The sequence below is a fragment of the Lontra canadensis genome, unplaced genomic scaffold (assembly GCF_010015895.1).
Source record: "Lontra canadensis isolate GAN:19392208 unplaced genomic scaffold, GSC_riverotter_1.0 scaffold69, whole genome shotgun sequence".
NCBI classification, from domain to species: Eukaryota; Metazoa; Chordata; class Mammalia; order Carnivora; family Mustelidae; genus Lontra; species Lontra canadensis.
This window is the reverse complement of record NW_022631063.1, coordinates 212,449-228,375: the sequence shown is the minus strand read 5'-3', so window position 1 is coordinate 228,375 and position 15,927 is coordinate 212,449. Positions and strand designations below refer to the sequence as shown.

Here is a 15,927-nt window from a genome sequence, read left to right as displayed (position 1 = left end):
CTGTTTTCCAAAAGCAAAGGAAGTCATTATGTTTTTCCTGTTTCGTGTCACTTGTGATTTGTGTATATGACTGATAATATGAGCAAAATGGAACTTATGAAAAATTTAAGTTTGAATCTGGCTAGGTAGTATACCATAGTCTTCTTGCATCTAAAACATCTATTTTTCCCTTTTTACTCAATACTTAGTACATAAAAATGTACTAAAGCCCAAGGATTTTCAGGTGGTCTCTAAAAAATAAGCATTGATTTTTATCAGGGTGATTTCTCAGCTTTGCTGAAGGGACAGATTTTTCAGTATTTTTCTTCCCCTTGTCTTAATGGCACCTACCATTCTTAAGGACATTAAGTAATGTTGTTGCCTGAGTTCTAAGTAGAAAGAAAATTAAACCTCCATTTGGAAATATTGAACAGGTCCCTTTTGACCTATTTGACTTAGAAAAATCACACAACCTGTGACTTTCTATTAACTCATTATACATCCAATGTAATTATACCAATTGTGTGGGGGTGTGTTGAGACTTGGAAGAGGTATCATAATATATGCAAAGCTTCCAGTACTATGCCTAGAATTTAGCACTCAATATAAAATATCTATCATTATATAAGCTTGCTACGTGGGTTATAAAGTACTTTGATATAATATTTAACCTACAGATCATGCCTATGACTAGAAGAACAGGTATCTTTGTCCTCATTTAAAAGTGAGAAACTAAAGCTCAGCTGTAGGCTGGCACCAAGAAAAGGATCTAACAGGGCACAGGATTTCTGGTCTGTACTTCTTTTACAAATGGAGACTTTGGGAGGTGGGGTAGGCAAAGGAAGCTTCTTTTATTTACCACTGTCTTATTTCCAGTCTAAGTTTACTCTGTAGCAGAGCCAGATGTCTGAGAATATTCTGGAACTATGGATACAGGCCCCAAGGATATCTATTTTGCAATTCCATGAAAGACCAGGTAGGTTAGGGGATGACAAGGTACAGCATTAATCCACCAAACTAAAATATTTATAACTACACTTGAAGTTATATTAGAAAAACATATATGTACCAAAGATTTTATTCTTCTAAAAATTCTTGTTATGTAAGTATGGTAAGAAATTTTGTAAAAAGGACAGGTATCTGCAGTTTTTTTCTCTGTATAAATTGTTAGAGTTTTTTTAAAAATTTAAAAATAAATCTTTAAATGATCAGGTCCAGGGCCTCCAAACCTGTGAGGAGAAGATATTTTTTGTATTCCTGAACTCTTTTAGATCCCTTGGGATGGTTCTGAAAATAAACTGAAGGCAGTGAGGGGAGGAACAAACATGCTATCTGCCTTTGCCCTTCCCACCTCTCCCCTCCACCCTCCACTGGGATTCCCGGCTAACTAAGCATGTGGGAGTGAGGAAGCAAATGGCCTGGAGAGCTACTTGGAGACTGTCAGGTAAGACTTTAAGGTCCTCCTGATAGATGGTATCTAATCTACTGATCAGGGATCCCCAACTTAGGGCCTTGGGAACAACATATGCCTAGCTTTATACTAGCCTATGTTCCCTAAAGCCTCCTTCTTAGAATCATAAAAAAAGTATTTAAACTGCTAAAGAGATTAATTATATTTGCCTAGGTAATATATATGCTATGATTCAGATTTCATTTGAACATACAGAAGACTGACTCAAATCCTTACAGAGCTGTATCACAAATTTCAAATAATAACATAAATGACTATTGCATAGTAGTGCAGTCAAAAAGAAAATGGTTAGTACTCATTAGGAGCAATAGTCTCTTTCTTGTTAGAGTAAATTATTATATATTGTCTGAATCTGTTATATCATGTTGATGAATTGTTAGAATATAAGTGAGGTTCAGTGGGGTGAGGTCCAGAGCTGATGATCAAGAAAGAATTCTTGAGACATCTTTGGTGCAAATGGTGGTTTATTAAAGTGTGGGGACAGGACCCATGGGCAGAAAGGGCTGCTGTCCCGGGGTTGTGAGGAGTGGTCCATTATATGCTTGCAAGTTGGGAGGGGGTCAGGGATGGCATAAATCTCTAAGGAATTTTGGAAGCAAGGTTTCCAGGATCTCAAGGGGCTAGCTATTGTTGGGAAAAAGGTTATTCACTAACGGTAATAAAACCTTTGTGAGACCCTTTAGATGTATATCAGTGGGTCATATGCTTGGGAATGATTGTCAGCACATATCTTGGAGGGTTTAGAGATAAAGTTTCCAAATGAATTGTTAAAGTAGACTTCAGGATCCTGGTAGGGGTTAGAGGTGGGTGAGGCTAGGATTGCCCTTTGCCTTTAGCCAAGTGTTAAGGTGGAGGTAGTTGAGTCCCTAGAGGAATGTCACTCTGCCTTTTTCAAGGACTTGTCAGTGGGTAAGGAAATTAAATAATTTTTCTTCTGCCTCTGTTTCCCACATCAATGTGGCCAACATTCTACTTTTTAGGTAGCTAATAATCAGAATTCTCTAAGTTGGCCATTTTGTTAATTTACCTCACATGAACAAAAAGGGCCCAAAACCTTAGTTTAATAGGAAACAATCTGAATATTCTGAAAATTTAGTGAAAGTAAATTTATATATGACAAAAGGAAATGAAAATGTGAACTAAAGGATACATGGTAAGTTTCTTGCAGAAGTAAGGTAACAAGGGAGAAAGGTAACACTACAACAGGTGAATGAATGCATCTATGTTTAAAGTGTGTGTATACACACACGTGTGATGCTGTCTCTAGCTACTGTGTATTATGCATATGGATATGACATACATACAGCTACCATTGCATGACAGGAGGCACTTTGTTTCATAGTATCATAGTTTGATTTCTACATTTTATAGGTGGAGGAAACTGAGTGGTAACTTGTTTGTTCAAGGCCATACTGATTAGATTTGAATCCAGGTCTGCTTGACCCTGAAACTTCTGTTCTTTTTTGCTACATTATGCTTCCTCCAGCTGTAGCTTTCTGCCATTTCTATCAGAACAGCTGGAAGAGTGAGAAGACTCCAGAACAAATTTAGTAATTTACATTACACTGTATGATCCTCTCAGTTTCCCCTTTTCAGACACTCCTCCTTTAAGATATTCCCCTCCCTCACAATACCCTGCAGGCCTGCCTTCATACCCCCACAGCTCTACTACCACCACCTCCTTTGGCCCGACTGTCCAGATTCCTGTTTCTCATGGCGTCATGTAAACCCGGCTACTGGGCTGGTATCACATCTCCATTTACTTTGCCTGCTGTGTGCACCATTCCCTCAGAAGGTCTCTGTTTTCCAAAGCGATTGTATTGTGTTAGTGAGGGCAATAGCGTAATGTGTTACTCAATACCTGGGAGGATATTTACATGTCAACAGTGAAATGACTACACCTTTAGAAAGTACTAAAATTTGTTCTCAAAGTCTTAAGCAATTTGGTATAAAAATATCAAGCTCATAGGAGAGACTTTTTTTTGGAGAGTCAGGTCTCTAAGTGGACCTTAGTCACGTTTGCCTCCTTGTCAGGCCTATGTCTAGTTAACAATATTGCTCATCCACGAATCAATTCCAAAAAGAAATGATATATTTATCAACCTAAAAGACTTGGGTTATATATCACAGATATCGGCTATCGCCAATAGAATCATTGTTTTTTCCTGAGTCTGAGCCTCTTAGGTTTGAAATCTCAGCATTTAGTTCTCAGAGTCTGTATGCCTGCACAGGAAGTTTAAAAAAGGTATCTGTAGCAACTCTTGGTAGCTCAAAGAAGGCTCTGAATATTTAGATTTTATGTTCTTAAATGTCAAAAGCAGATATTCTAAATAACTAAATCAAGATAAAATAAGAAAAACCCGGCTTTTCTGTTCTTCACCTACACCAATGAACTCAGTCCAAATAACTAATCCAAAACTACCAAAGGAAAGGAAGAAGAAAGAAAACTAGAGACAGCAACATGAAGAGATGGAATATGAGTTTGGAATAAGTTCTGTTGTTAATTTTGTCCAAAATAATTTTTAGTAACTCTGGCCAAAGATGGAAGTATTTATGAAAATAAAAAATTCTTTAGGTGCATAAGATAGCCTCGTGCCTAGGACACTGGACGTCAGACTCTCCAGCCAAAAATCCTGTATCATTCAAATCCAAGCCCTTTGTGGAGCAACCTTGGACAAGTTACTTAACCTCTCTGTATTTCTGTTTTCTTAAAGTGGGAACAATGAGAGCAATCAACCACATGAGGGTAAAATGAGTTAATATAGATAAAAGCACCTAGAACTGGGTCTGGCATAAATAAATACTAATCAGGTGTTACTAACAACATCACTGCTGTTATTGTTACACAATTGTCGCTACCACAGCTCAAAGACTGGGAAGCTCAACAATCCAAAGGCCAAAAAAAAAAGGGCAGTACCTTCACTTTTTTACATTTTTAAAAAGGCCAGTATAAAATGCTAATAATTTTGACTTGTGATGTGAGATTTTTGGCTTGAGATACAGTCCACCAAACACATCTTCTACTTATTTTCCCCAAAGAAAAGCATGTGCTCCAAGCTGTCTTATTTATATAAATGGGTACAGAGTGATTAGATAAACATTATAATTAAATGCCCCATCCAGAAATCTTTGCTTTTGTTTCAAGGCTAATGGAGGAGATCAGTCCTCCTTACATGAGAAGAGCCTGTGGCTGTCTTCTGGAAAACTTAATTTGGTAGAACTCCCTTCAACATTATTACTAATTTTAGTTTCTGGGTTGCAGATGCTCTCCTTTTGTCTTTGTAGTTATTATTAGTACCTTCTTGTGTGTACTGAACAATAATGGTTTGTGATTCATTTTTTTGAAGTTTCTTTATTGACTAAATTAGCCCCCAGAGTGCTGTATATCAAGTTAGGTTTTGATATAAGGCATAAAATCAGAGAACTATGATCTATCTGTAGAAGTCAAACACATTTTTATGCCTATTCTTTTTCCAAAAGTATTTTAGGTTACCAAAATGATAAAATCACACTACAGAATATTTACAGAATAAAAAATTAAAAAGAAATCTCTTATGGTATTTCCACCAGTTACTGTAATATTTTTGGCATATTTCTGTTAGTAGTTCTTACATATATTTTCAACATATATGTAAGCATACAATGTCTTTAATCTTTTCTTTTCTTTCTTAAGGTGGTGGGGGAGGGGAAGAGTGAGAGAGAGAGAGAATTCCAAGCAGGCTCCATGTTCAGCACAGAGTCCCACACAGGGCTTGATCTCACGAACCCCAAGATCATGACCTGAGCTGAAATCAAGAGTCAGACACTTAACTGAAGGAACCACCCAGGTGGCCCTTTCATCTTTTCTATACAGCACTGTAATGAAAACATTTTCCATGTGGCTACGTTATTCTTCACAACTATAATTGTTAATGGATGCAACATGGTTTGCTTACTCACTCCCTATTATTAAACATTTAATTTGTTTCTATTAAGATGATTATTTAAATAACACAATGGGAAGTCTTTTATGAATATATTTATTTCCATATTTTGGAATTGATTCTTAGAAGAGATTGTCTAAGTACTTATAACTGTCTCTCTAGGAAATTATCTAAACTTATAGCTATATCATAAAGAAAAAACTTTTCAAAAGTATGAAAAATAACTCTATAAAACACTATGACTGCTAACTAATACCAAAAACAATACTCTCTCCGTTAAATTCTTAAACTGGTTATCATCTGAATTTCATTTCCATTCAAATAGCCATATCCTCTCCTTGGCCTGTAAATACGTAACTTTGGAAGTATTTCTCACTCTCATGACATTCTGCCTCTTTGTATGTTGGGACTCGTGTCAACTATAATTAAGCACTTCTTTGAGTAATGTTTAATGTCTAACTTTGTCAATAGATAATATGCTGTGGAAGAGCAGAGACCACACCTATTTGGTCACTTTTACACCCAAATGTCTAGCACACAGCAGGCAATCTTGTTTATTCATTCATTGATATATAATGGTTTAAAATTTTGTGCAGAATACTTTGCTAACTGCTATGGGGAAATAAATAGAAATATATGACAGTCCTTGCCTTTAAGGAGTTGTAATAATAATAATAATCCTTTACTATTATTTTTATTTTAATATGCTGTAGGAGAAAGTTCATGGACTTTAAAACAGATGGATTAGGGGCGCCTAGGTGGCTCAGTCATTAAGCGTCTGCCTTCGGCTTAGGCATGATCCCAGGGTCCTGGGATGGAACCTTGAATCTGGCTCCCTGCTCAGCAGGAAGCCGGCTTTTCCCTCTCCCACTCCCCCTGCTTGTGTTCCCTCTCTCACTGTGTCTCTCTCTCTCAAATAAATGAATAAAATCTTGGGAAAAAAAAAGATGGGTTTGAGTTTGACTCTCATTTATCATCCATTGGCTATATGATATTGGACAAATTAGTTAAATTGTTGGAACCTCACATTATTAATCATCTGTAAAGCAGGGGTAATACTTGTTCCACAGATTAGTGTGATGTCATGGATGCAAAATTTTGTTACAGCTCTTATAAATTAGAAAGTAATCCATGATTTTTTGTTGAGTGAATGAATAAAGCCTTGTCAATTTTGGATTTTCTTCCTTTTTTCCCGCTGGTTTATTCACTTTCTTCCCGTTATCATTGTCTGAGTCAACAGTAAAAACAAACATTTCACACCTAGGCTAGTGATTCTTGCTCCCATTTCTATGATCACCTTCTAATCTATTTTCACATAATTCTTCCCAGAGCTTTGTCATTATCCCCAACTTTTCATCAGATAAAACTTACTACGATTTTTAAGGATCCTTAACAGTTGGTCCCAGGAGTCCATTCTGTCTATCTCAGTGCCCTCAACTCTAATTATGACCTGCTCATACAGAAGATACAGATACAATAAAGAGAGAGAAAAACATGGATAAGCTGTATAAAATAAACTCAGATGACAGTTACAACAGAGATAGCATGACAACTTAGGGTTTATTTCTTCTACGAATATTTTCCAACTCTCCAGGGTAATTTCTTACTTCTTCCTCCAGGCTATTATGTGTATATCTAGCACAAATTCTACACTATGCTGCAATTATTTGAGTAGGCATTGTCTCTAGCCCCCTCCTCACTTATTAATTCAACAAAACTCAAATGTGCAGCACAATATACAAAGTGCTCCTCTAGGCTCTTCCTAATAATCACTGAGCTCCTTGCGAGTGGAAACCATATCATAGTCATTTTCGTACTCTCAATGCAAATACAATACAGAGACCACCAATGGATACTGATGGAATAAGCCAATGAGTGAGTAAGAAAATGCATGAACAAAATGGCAAATCTATTTATTATACCTGAAACATTTTGCTCTATTCTACCCTTGAGTTTTGTAGGCTGTTATTTTCTTGAAATGGGAAATAAATTTGGTTATTATAGGGAACTGATTTGATGAGCACCACCTGGCTCATCTTTTATTCTTGCCATAAGATGAATTTCCCAGCATAAGACTTATTCTTAGAAAGAAATTATAAAATAATGCATGCACACGATGCCAATTGAACACTTTAAAATATGCAGAGAAAACAAGCCTTTTTTTTCCTCACAATCCTATCTTCCACATGCCCCAAATATTATAGGTTTGGTAGGTACGCTTCCAGATCAATTTCCTGTGTATTTCAAATATACTTCCTATGCATTTTTGAGAGTTAAGACATTGTCTCTAGAAGGCTGCTCTCAGGGGCTTACCTAAGGCCACAAAATAGGATATTGGTGCAGATTCCTATCCCAATCTTTTAAGCCAAGTTATTACCAAGCTTCTTAAAAATAACAAGGTGATGTAGGGCTTCAATGGGATGCAGCAAAACTCATCTCTAGCCAAGATTTTTCTCCCTCCTTGTCACATGCCTGTTTATGGCTAATCAAAATAAGTACTTTTATGTTCTAACAAGCTTTAAAATTAGAATCCATTTTACCTCTACTATTATTCAAATATTTGTGTTTTTTATCCCTCTGTTTTCATATTTTTTATTTTCTATTAGAAATTAAAAACTGGTTGAAGATAATATAAAAGACCTAAATACAATAAAAATTTATCTAAAATCTCTTATATTCTAAATGCTAATCATAAAAATTCCTTTGGCAAATGAGCAGCTTATAATGTAGTATGGTGTCAAAAGTGTTCAACTAGACATTAGATGTCTTGGGTTTTATTTTTATTTTATAAAGATCTTATTTGTTTCCTTGTTTGTTTACTTATTTGAGAGAGAGAGGGATATAGAGCACACGAGTGAGGGCAGGGGAGCAGAGAGGCAGAAGGACAGGGAAAAACAGACTTCCTACTGAGAAGGGAGCCCAACATGAGGCTCAGCTTAATCCCAGAACCCTGGGATCATGATCTGAGCCAAAGGTAGATGCTTAACTGACTGAGCCACCCAGGAGCTCAAGATTTCTTGGGCTGTAGACCCAGTTCTTCCACTTGGATAAGTCATAAACCCTCTGAGCCTTGCGGGTTTTTTTGTGTTTTGCTTGTTTCGGGTTTTTTTTTTTTTTTTTTAGCCCTAAATAGAGGTAATATTCATTCAACACTTATTCATTTATGCAACAAATATTCATTGAGTATCTATTTTGTGCCAGGAGCTGATTCAAGACACTGGAAAAGCCATGATCAAAACAGAACTTCATGAACTGTTCACTCTAAAAGGGGAAGAGACAATAAATTAGACTGACTAATAAAGGTATCACTATACATATGCACAAAACTACATGCTGGTGAGGAGGCAGATTGGTGGGAACTCTCATACATTGCTGGTAAGGATACAAAATGGTGCAACCACATTGGCAGAGTCTTATAACGTTACACTTTTTAACACAACAATCCTGTTTCTAGGTATTTATCTAAGAGAAAATGAGAACATGGCCCAAATAAAGACCTGCAGATGAAGAAATATAACCCCAGAGCAGAAAGAACCCAAAAGACAATCAGCTTGTGATTGGATAGACATTTTGTAGTACATTTATACAGTATAAAACTACCCAGTAATAAACAGTAATTGTTGCATCAGCAGGCAACAATATGAGTAAATCTCAATAGCATTATAATAAGTGGGAAGGGGGGGAAGCAGGCACAAAAGGTTCAATACTCTATAATTCAATTTATGTGAAATTCTAGAAAAGGTAAAACTTCAGAGACAGAAATCATATCAGTAATTTTCAGGGGTTGTGGATGGGGGTGAGAGATTGACTTCGAAAGGGCATAAAGAAACATTCTGGGAAATGTCCTATGATGTTTCAATTGTGCTGTCATTCATTTGTCAAGACTCATTTAAGGATATACTTAAAGGGGTATATTTTATTGTGTGTAAAAATAATGCCTCGATAACTCTTTCTTTTAAAAATATATGTAAATTATGTAATATTTTAGATAGAGGCAAGAGAGAGAGAAGGGAGTTGAAATTTTAGTTAGAAAATCCTCGAGTAGATAATTTTGAAGGAAGTAAAGGAACAAACTACATAGATATCTGGAGAAGGACATTCAAGCAAAAAGAATTGCAAATGTGAAAACTGAGAAGCAGAAACGTGCCAAGTGTGTTTACGGAAGAGCAAGCAGATCAGTGTGGCTATAGAGCAGGGGGTTGAGGAAGCAGGAGATACGAGAGGAGAACAGATCACACAACACTTGACGATAATGGGAAGCTACCAGTCGGCTTTGAGAAGCAGAGTGACATGAAGTGACTTGAAGTTTAAGAGAAAATTCCAGATGCTTCATACAGAACAGTCAATGAAAAAACAAGTATAAAATCAGGAACACCAGTTGGAAGACAAACTAATAATTTAGACAAGGGATTATGGGGGTAGAGAGGGTGGCAAAAAAGGTTTATATTCTACATAAAGCCATTTGATTTGCTGAGAAATCTAGGTGTGTGACAAAGAGAATTAAGAAAAAACCCATGGGGGCACCTGGGTGGCTCAGTGGGTTAAGCCTCTGCCTTCGGCTCAGGTCATGGTCTCAGGGTCCTGGGATCGAGCCCCGCATCGGGCTCTCTGCTCGGCGGGGAGCCTGCTTCCCCCCTCTCTCTTCCTGCCTCTCTGCCTACTTGTGATCTTTGTCTGTCAAATAAATAAATAAAATCTTTAAAAAAAAAAAAAGAAAAGAAAAAAACCATGGTTTTCTTAGTCTGAACTGCTGAAAGGATGGGATTGCTATCATTAGAAGGAGAGACTTGAGAGAATTTGCACTTACAACTGCAAACACAGATGGGACTAACCTATAAGCATCTACCCAGTATATGAGTTTGCTAGGGCTGCCATACCAAAATATGGCTTAAACACCAGAAAGTTACTCTCTCACAGTTCTGGAGACAGGAAGTTCATGATCAAAGTGCCAGCAGGGTTGGTTTCCTCTGAGGTCTCTCTCTCTTGACTTGCAGATGGCTGCCCTCTTGCTGTGTCTTCACGTGATCTTTTCACCATGTATGTGCCTCCCAGTGTCTCTGTGTGTCCAAATATTCTCTTCTTATAAGCACACCAGTTAGATTTTATTAGGACCCACCCCTATAACCTCACTTAACCTAAATCACCTCTTTAAAAGCCCTGTCTTCAAATGTAGCTGCATTTGGAGCTCCCGGGGATTTGGGCTTCTACATACAAACTTTGAGGGAACATAATTCAGCCTGTAACACCCAGTGATATAATTTCAGAGTGAGTAGAACCATCTCATTTATCCTCTAAAAACTTGGTATTATAATTTAAAAAATTCTACTGTGGGAGCTTCATTCTTTTAGGTATCAAAAAAAAAATTTTTAATGGAAGAAATAAATTAGACTCCAGCTAATTATCTTTAGAGCGTGTTCTAATTAACCAAGAAGACACCAGGTACATATGTAACGAAGAGATGAGCAACACAGGGGAGTTGAGTGGAAGTAGTAGAACTGGCCTGGACACACATTGAGAATTCATATACATGACATATTTCCTTACACTTCACATATTTAAACAGTCCTGGGGAGACATTGTTTATAAAAATAGCTTTTTGGGTGGTATATAAAAACTGAGAACTCTAACTATAGAATTTTTTTAAAGATTATTTATTTATTTATTTGTTTGACAGAGATCTGAAGCAGGCAGAGAGGCAGGCAGAGAGGGGAGTGGGGGAAGCAGGCTCCCAGCTGAGCAGAGAGCCCAACACGGGGCTTAATCCCAGGACCCTGAGATCATGACCTAAGCTGAAGGCAGAGAGAGGCTTAACCCACTGAGCCACCCAGGTGCCCCACTATAGAATGTTTTTGCAAAGTAAATTCTTCCTTTCCAGAGTCAAGTTGAAATTTTCCTGTTTGTTAAAAAATAAATATAAAGTGTATAAGCTAAACATTAAATGTATCAAGAATTTCAAGTATAAAAAATACCCTACACTAACTGAATCTGGTTGGTTTTATAAAATATCTAGTAGGAACAGTATTCAGAGCAATTAACATATTAATTTCAGTAGTTAAAGGGAATTATTTCTTCCTCCAAAACAAGTTATTAACAATGTCTCTAAGCATTTATTCAGCGTGACTAATACTATAAAGTATGTAGCAGTGGCACTTAAAATATTCAGCAAACTGGAGATGAATGAATAAATAATGTAGCAGCATTTTACTTGAACAAGAATAATTTCCTCAAAATTTCCCAGTAGGAATGGCAGACACCTCGAGTAAAATTATCAAATCATATACAAAGTGCCAACACTGGCATTATACTCATCTCATAAAGAATTCATGGCAATGTGCCCAGCAGGTGAAATATTCCATAAGCAGGATTCTGGTCCTGTTTAAGTCTGTCATCAGGTACCAACAATGGCCAGACACTGAATCAGCTAGGAATTAAGCCTCAAGTGCCATCTCTAGGAGTTGAGGATCATGATTCACTTGCTAGGTTCCAATATAATAGATCTTAATTATCTTTAATTTTTTAAATAGACTTTATTTTTTAGAGTAGTTTTAGCTTCACAGGGATATTAAACAGAAGATACAGACATTTCCCATATACCTCCTGCCTGGATGTATGTATCACTTCCCCCATTATCAACATTCTCCGGCAGAGCGGAACATTTGTTGTAACCCATTAACCACATTAACACATCATTATCATTCCAAGTCTATTGTTCAGGATTAACTCTTGGTGTTGGACATTCTATGGGACTGAACATGTTTATAATGTCATGTATCCACCATTACAGTAGCATACAGAGTAGTTTCACTGCCCTAAAAATCCCGTTTTATTAATGTTGAGTTTTAGATGTTCTTTGGATGCTTTAGATAACAGTTCTTTATTAGATATGTCTTTTGCAAATGTATTCTCCCAGTCTGTGGCTTGTCTTTTCCTTCTTTTAACATTATCTTTCAAAGAGTAGAAAATTTTAATTTTAATGAGGCCCAGCTTTAATTCTTTCTTTCATATATCATACCTTTGATGTTGCATCTCAAAAGTACTAACTAAACCCAAGGTCATCTAGAGTTTCTCTTATGTTATTTTCTAGGATTGTTACAGTTTTGCATTTTACATTCAGGAATATGATCCACTTTCAGTCAATTTTTATGAAGGGCATAATGTCTCTGTCAAGATTCATTTTTTTGCATGTGGATGTCCAGTTGTTCAGCACCATTTGTTAAAAAGACTATCTTTGCTCCATTGTATTGCCTTTGCTTCTTTGTCAAAGATTAGTTGACTGTATTTCTGGGCTCTCTATTCTGTTCCATTGATCTGTTTGTCCATTATTTTGCCAATACCTCACTGTCTGGATTACTGTAGCTTTATAGTAAATGTAGAAGTCGGGTAGTTCCAGTCCTCCCACTTAGTTCTCCTTCATTATTCTGGGTCTTCTGCCTCTCCATACAAACTCTAGAATCAGTTTGTTGATATCCATAAAACAACTTTCTAGGATTTTATTTGAGATGGTGTTGCATCTATAGATCAAATTGGGAAGAATTGACATCTTAACAATATTGAGTCTTCCTACCAATGATCATGTACTATCTCTCCATTTATTTAGGTTTTTTTTATTTGTTTCATTAGAGTTTTGTCATTTTCCTCATATAGATCTTATACCTATTGTGTTAGATTTATACTTCATTTTTTGTGTGTGTGTGTGTAAATGGTATTGTGTTTTTAATTTCAAATTCTACTTGTTCATTGCTGGTATATAGAAAAGTGATTGACTTTTGTATATCAACCTTGTATCCTGAAGCCTTGGCATAATTACTTGTTAGTTTCAGGAGTGTTTTGTTGATTCTTCCAGATTTTCCACATAAACAATCATGTCATTTATAAACAAAGACAGTTTTATTTTTCCTTTTCAATCTGTATACCTTTCATTTGTTTTTCTTTTCATACTACATTTGCTCGAACTTCCAATGCGATGGTGAAAAGGAGTGATGAGAGGGGACATCCTTGACATGTTCCTGATCTCAGTGGGAAAACTTTTAGTTTCTCATCATTAAGTATGGTGTTAGCTGTAGGTTTTTCTGCATTCTTTATCATATTGAGGAAATTTCCTTCTATTCCTAGTTTACCAAAAGTTTTATCATGAATGCTTTTACTGTTTTTATTGATATGATCATGGAATTTATCAACTTTAGTCTGTTGGTGGAACTCCTTGTATTAATTGATTTTTGAATGTTGAACCAGCCTTGCATACTTGAAAAAATCCCACTTGATTGTGGTGTAAATTTTTTTTACACATTGTTGAAGTTGAGTTGCTAATGTTTTATTGAGGATTTTTGCATATTTGGTTATGACAAATATTGGTCTGTAGTTTCCTTTTCTTATATCTTTCTATGGTTTTGATATTAGGCTAATGCTAGCCTTATAAAAATGAATTAGGGAGTATCCTCTCTGCTTCTATCCTCTGAAAGAGATTGTAGAGAATTGATATAATGTTTTCCTTAAGTGTTTGGAAGAATACAACAGTGAATTCAACTGGGTCTGATGTTTTCTTTCTTGGAAGATTATTAATTATTGATTCAATTTCTTTAATAGATATAGGCCTATTCAGATTATCTATTTCTTGTGTGAGTTTTGGCAATCTGTCTTATTCAAGGAATTAGTCCATTTTATCTAGGTTATCAATTTTGTGGGTTCATAGTATCACTTTCTATTCTTTTTAGTGCTAATGGAATCTTTAGTGATGTCCCCATCTCTCATTTAGAGATGTCCCCTCTCTCTAATATCATTCTGATATTAGCAATTTGTGTACATTCTCTTTTTTTCTTTGTTAGCCCAGGTAGAGGCTTACCAACTTTATTGATCTTTTCAAAGAACAAGACTTTGGTCCTTTAATTTTCTTTATTGGTTTCCCATTTTTAATTTCATTGATTTCTACTTTGATTTTTATTATTTCTTTCCTTTGGCTAATTTTTAAAATTAAATTTGCTTTTTTTTTCCTAGTTTCCTAAGGTTGAAGCTGAGATCTTTGATTTGAGACAGTTCTTTTTTAATCCACACATTCAGTGTTATAAATTTCCATCTAAGAATTGCTTTCATTGCATCTCACAAATTTTTAAAAGCTGTGTTTTCATTTTCATTTAGTTCAAAATGATTACCTTTAATTACATTACTACAGTTCATTACACTGATTAACAAACCAGTACTTTCATCAATGAAAATCCATTTCTGACATTCAGCAAAGCCTTAGTGTTGATTGAGATGTGACTAGTAGATAGGTTTGTGGTAATGTTTTCTGGAGTTTAGGCTCTCTGCTTTAATGTTAGTTGAACACTGCTGGAGTTTAGACTCCTGATTAAAATACCAGCTACCAATGGTTGTGGGTTAACAGATTACTGCAGTATCTGTGCTATTTTACTATAGATTGAAACAACATTATATTCCATTTCAAATATTTCAGATTGTATCCTTAAATCTAGGTCAATTCAGGAAGTGAAATAAGATCAATACTTTAAAGAATGTAAACTCTCTGAGAATGTTCATCACATCTCAACTAAGTGAAATGCTGTGTATTTGATACACAGTCACATGACTGGAGGCCATTCCGTGTATCTTAAGAGAAGAAACCAACAATTTTACTTGTCACTCTCCCTCTAATGTTGGATGTTCATGTAAATTTCTGTCCTTTCACAGACCTTCGACAAGAAAGCATGAAAAATAATTTACTTAATATCTGAAAATCTACAGTTAAAGAAAAGGAAAATAGTAACTAAAGGTGACTCTGAAAAGTAACATAGTTGCAAGACAGTTAAGAAGGCTTTCTCCTATCTACAAACCCTTTTGGCCCCTGGAGGAAGAAAGATGAAGATTAATCTAGCACTCAAAAGTCTCATAACCCATTAGAAACAATGAAGATAAAACCGGCAAATGATAAACTTACATTGGATGCTACTGCTAGTGAAGTTAAGACTTTATCATTAAAATAAGAATTTAGTTCAAAGCGAGAAGGAAAAACAAAGATAGCAAGTGTTTGGATTAAAAATCAAGAATGGGATGGGTTGCCAGAAGTTTCTTCACTGAATAGTCATTTATTGAGTGCCTATAATTATATTTATTTGATTCTAAGATGTCGATAATCTATCAGCTTTTTAAAAGAGAAAAAACTCTATGTTAAATGTGTCTATCAGTTGTAAGGGACCTTCCCAAAAATGTAAAAATATGAACATGCTCATTTTAGGATACATGCAAAGCACTTCATAAAGATAGCAGGTTCAGAAGAGTGCCTATTAGTCATAGACCTGGCATTACAGAGATTAACCTGGTGGAGTTATACATACATTACAGAAATAAATATATAAAAGTATAATTATAAACTAATGTTGCAAGAAATCTGGATAAGTTTGTATATGAAGTAAATATCTGATTTTAGAAAGTTGAAACACAGGGGTTTCTCTAAAGCCGAGTTTTATTCTTTATTCTTTGACTAGTGAACACTATAAAGTCAATGAGTTATGAGAACTTCCCTTTCATCTTCTTTTCCCTACATCGCTGAGAAATTTTCAGTCT

At 35.7% G+C, this 15,927-nt stretch overlaps 1 protein-coding gene across 6 annotated transcripts in view; it reads right to left on the bottom strand.

The window, feature by feature from the left end:
* Positions 1-15,927, bottom strand: part of SLC4A10 (solute carrier family 4 member 10) — a 215,419-nt gene that overhangs the window by 62,185 nt on the left and 137,307 nt on the right. The gene's annotated exons all lie outside the window — the stretch shown is intronic.